Source organism: Plectropomus leopardus, unplaced genomic scaffold (genome assembly GCF_008729295.1).
Source record: "Plectropomus leopardus isolate mb unplaced genomic scaffold, YSFRI_Pleo_2.0 unplaced_scaffold4807, whole genome shotgun sequence".
NCBI lineage: Eukaryota > Metazoa > Chordata > Actinopteri > Perciformes > Serranidae > Plectropomus > Plectropomus leopardus.
Window position 1 is genome coordinate 1 of NW_024652744.1, and position 4,657 is coordinate 4,657.

General features: G+C 34.8%; 1 long non-coding RNA gene across 1 annotated transcript; it reads right to left on the bottom strand.

Annotated features, from left to right (window-relative positions):
* Window positions 1–1,802, bottom strand: LOC121939432. The gene is made up of 3 exons (XR_006105463.1): window positions 1,499–1,802; window positions 291–358; window positions 1–85 (listed from the first exon to the last, which is right to left on the bottom strand). It is a non-coding gene; the product is annotated as an uncharacterized LOC121939432 (long non-coding RNA).
* Between the last annotated feature and the right edge of the window lie 2,855 nt (window positions 1,803–4,657).

Below are 4,657 nucleotides of genomic sequence, written 5' to 3' on the forward strand. Positions count from 1 at the left end.
TGGTGCATGTGTTCAGACAGTCCTCTGAGGCGGTGCAGAGCAGCGATGTCAGGGCTGAGCTCCTCCCACTCGTCATCTCTCACCTCTGAGAAACAAATTTGACATTTTATCATCCACAGGATCCATAGTTAGTGCTGCTTATGCTCGTGCTCACTGACTTTTTTAAACACCAGTTTGGCTTCTCTGTTTTGATTCCGCACAAGTTGTGTTGTCTCCTAATCGGAGGTGTGACATCACCTTCGCCTGAATTCATGAATTTTAGGATTTCAAAATGTTAAATCATTTCTCACCAAAGTGTTGAGTGAGGGTGACGAGGCTGAAGAGGATCAGAGGCGTCAGTGTCCGACCCGCCATCACCCTGCAAAATATCACAGACACACAGTAACAGAAAACATGAGCGACCATGGAATTAGTATTGCATAGAGCCTTTTTATTTATTACTTCAGCCTTCAAAAAAGAAGGTTTTGGTGCTGTTTTAGCGACCCGAAAAGTAAGATTTCCCCATGATTGTGAGCGCCACGTGAGGGAGAGGATGAGATATGCCACAGTGAAAAAAAATAGTTAAAAAGTTACGGTACAATTACAGGTATTCATTTGTCATATGTCTTAACCCTTTATCGGGCACTGTGACCACACAGTTGACATTTTTTGTCATCAAATTGTTTTTTTCTTTCTTCTTTCAATTTTCTTTGCTTATTTTTTGAAGGTACTTTTATTTTCAGATTCTCTATATATATATTACTCATCATATGTTTTATACCAATAATTTTAATAGATTCATTTTGATTTGTATCTTTTTTTGTTTATATATTTTTTTATTGACTTCAATTCTATTTTTTAATTTATTAAATTGACAATTTTTTTCTGCCCTACTGTTTAAACTGATCTTGTAATGGATTCATTATTGTTTGTATTAATTTTTGTTTATTTTCTATATTTTATTTGTTTATTTTCTGAAGTTACTTTTATCTTCAGATTTTTATTATATAACAATTGCATTTTTGTTTTTTGACCATACATCTTATACGGATATATTTTTTTCTAGATTTGTTTTTATTTGTATCGGTTTGTTTTTGTTTATTTATTTTAATGGTTATTGCATGAAATTACTTTTATTTTCAGATTTGTGTTATATTATACTCACTTTTTACAATGCATTACACTGGGAAAATGTTTTTTTTTCTTGAAACATTTTTTAAAAACATTTTTTTCTTAACATATTTTACAGTCTATTATATTGTATTATTTTTTTTACAAATGCATTTCATAGTGTGACTGTTAAAGGGTTGAGTGATGTACAAATGTAATTTAGTCCAATGAAAACACCCCTCACACCTTGAATTTAATTAAGCATTAGTTCTGCCTGAAATATCTAATTAAAAACCACAGCAGAATGTAAAAATATCCCATAAAACAGTAAAACAGTTTGTAAAACAGTAAAACCTCTCACCTGCCATCACACAGCAGCATTTAAGTTTGGTTGTTGTTATTGACTTACCCAAAAATTCCTTTGCTGTAAACAGCCGCTGCAGTTTAGATGGTACCAAGAAACACTGCAGTTTCCGTGCAGTTTAGAAGCTCCGTCCCTGTGTCCTGATTTAAATACAGTGGTGTCCCTCTTTAGGAACAGCTGTCTGCTTTGAGATTTTGCTGCTTAATATTTAACTTGTGTTAATCCCTCTGATATCTTTTTGTCATTTGGAGGTGATATTTACAAAAAAAAATGGGCACTGTGCCACTTCAGAGGGCATGCCATCCCCTTCTGTTTGCAAAAAGAAAACTGCCGTCCCTCATGTCCTGACTCAAACGGCTTCCTCTTTGGACTCAGACCTTTATTCGATAAATTATTGAGAATTATTAACTGAGGGAGCATTTCTGGCACATCATATGCAGCATTCGTTTAGCAGACCACAAGGTCGCAGGCCGGTTGAATGCTTTAAATCATGCCATATTATGCTGCTCAGCCAATCATATCTGTGCACTCTGATGAGCTGGACAGACTCTTACTTATTAACAGCCTACGAGACAAAGCGCAGAGCATCTTCAGAGCCAATGCACCCACTCAAATTCAAAAGGAGGGTTCTTAAAATTAAATATATTTGAAACAGTAAATTTGTCACATTGAATCATACAAGGTACACCTCCAGTGAACTGGCACCCAACCAAAAAACAAGTTAGACATTGGACAGAGCGGGTTGGTGGCGTGGGGGGTGTTGACCCATATTGCCTGCTGGGAATTCCTCCCAATGTAAATAAAGCTTTTACTGTATAGCTAACTGGAAGTATCTTGGACCCAGTTATGCTGTTTCCTGTAAACCTTCGCTGCCACAGAGACGTTGCCACAAGGTCGCTATGAACTCCCCCCTTTACGCTGCCCCTGCATTTTTCGGGCCGAACCAAACAAAAGCGATGTCTTGGCGTAAGTGCATGGTGCAGATCAGACTGCACACGCACAAAACGAAGAACCCCGCAAGACAATAACAGAAAAACAGAATTTAGACTCTTTTCAAGACAAGAAACAAGAAAGCATGCGGTTATTTTCCGCTTTGTTAAAACCCGATAAACCTTAAAAAAAAAATAACGGATCAGATGGAATAGTTGAAGGATCACTTAATACACAGACGTATCGGTAAATTCAAGTATTCTCTATCATTAATAACATAATAAATAAAATAGTAAGTCAGCAAGTAAATTATTAAATAAATGAATAAAGTGAACAGTGCAGTGTGTAAGCAGTAACATCCTAAAATCTTATAAAATGAGAAACATTTATTAAAGTGCCCCAAGAATATAAGTTCAAATAAGTATTGTTTAAACAGTAAAGCTTCATGGTTCCCACATAGACCTGTTATTGTTCTGTTGTTGTTTATTTTGCAAATACAGCATTATACCACTTTTACTGTAATGACCTGACTTGGTTACTTTTTCTTAATGTAGTTTTGGTCAGTTCACGCATGTGCTGTACATCTTGCTGAGACACAGGGTTCAGGTACTCAGTGAAAGTGTAAGTAAATAACTGGTGTGTGGTAGGTCAAAAAAAAAAAGGGACAGGAAAAATTTCCATCAGCCAAAATTGTTCTTAAAGCTACAGGTACTGGAGATGGTACTGACCAGTTTAGTGGCAAACTGGTTTAATTAAGAGCCTCATTTGTTGTATTGCTTTTTAAAACTTGACTGTATTTTCTGAAGTGTATAAATACTTCAGAAAATACAAACACATTAACCAAAAAACACACTAAATGTAAAATAAATTAGAATCTTTAATATTAGTCTTTACTTCATATGTATACATACACGATATGTTTGTTAGGCTCCATGTTGTAGTTTTCCTTGGCTAACTTTCAGTCTTTTAAATCATCTTTACAGCTTTAAAGCAAATGAGTCTGGACTCGCAGTTTAGACACACAAGAGAGACACGTGGGGAGTGAAAATTAAAGTCCCTCACTGACTCAACTTGTTCTGTCTTTATGGCTCTGGTTGAACCCGTGTTTTCAGGTCTGACGACAATCCGATCAATCACTACAAGGGGAGGACAGATTATTGAACCGGTCGATTATTGGAACCGATATTTGGCATTTTGCCGAATATATGTATGTATGTATGTATGGTATGTTATTTTAATGATTGCCATTAAAATGAATAAAAAAGTGCAAAGAAAGTGTCAGCATGGGAGAAACGTCTACCTTGTAAAACCTCATGGAGCTGTTTATTATTTATTTATTTTTATTGAAATTTTCACCTGACTATCTAAAAAAAAAAAAAAAAAAAAAGGTGCTGAGTACTTCCTATATATGATGTTGAATGTTTCAGTTTTGCTTATACATTTGCTAAAGACATTCAAACAAAGTTTTGTGTTGGAGTTTGTTGTACTCCAAATTCTCAAAATTGACAAATTATGTATTTTTTCTTTCTTTTTTTTTTTTTTTTTTTTTTACTGAAAATACATATCGGTTTCACATACTGGGTATTAGACTTTTTCAAAAATAATAATTGGTATTGGTGTTGGCCCAGAAAAACCAATATCGATTGACCCCTAATCACTAAACCACCACGTATCATTTATTTAAGCCTTTGGACTTTTTCAATGGAAAATGTATTGAGCAATTTTTCATCAAACCTCTGGAGTTTTTCTGTTCCTGCAAGAATACCTTTACCATATCCAAATACTTAAGAGTTAGTGAGTAAAGGATGGTCTTTTTTTCAAAATAAATCTTTCAACACATGTAGATGTTCACGATTTTATTTCCAAGAATAAAGCATGAAGCATCCATTTGATTTGATACGACTGTGAAACATTTGAATAATCAGAAGTGTCTTAAACACTGATATCAAACCAAATCTGTAGTTTTTAACAAGACTAGATTACTAAATGTTATCCAATTCAGACACCATGCTCTAGAGAAGACAACAAGGCTTTCAGTGTGATGAACCATTAGCTCTCAACTAAACCATAAACAACCAGCCTTTGCAAATTGTAAATAATTTTGATGATGGAACTAATTTTGTATCAATATTTGTTTGTCTGATCCTGCGTCTTTTGTTTTTGTGCAGAACAGATTTTCTGCATGTTTGTAACAAAAAAACTGAACGGGGACAAGACTAACGCAGATAACCCGATTTCTGGCTGAAGACTAAACTGCTCTCTACTGTCTTGACT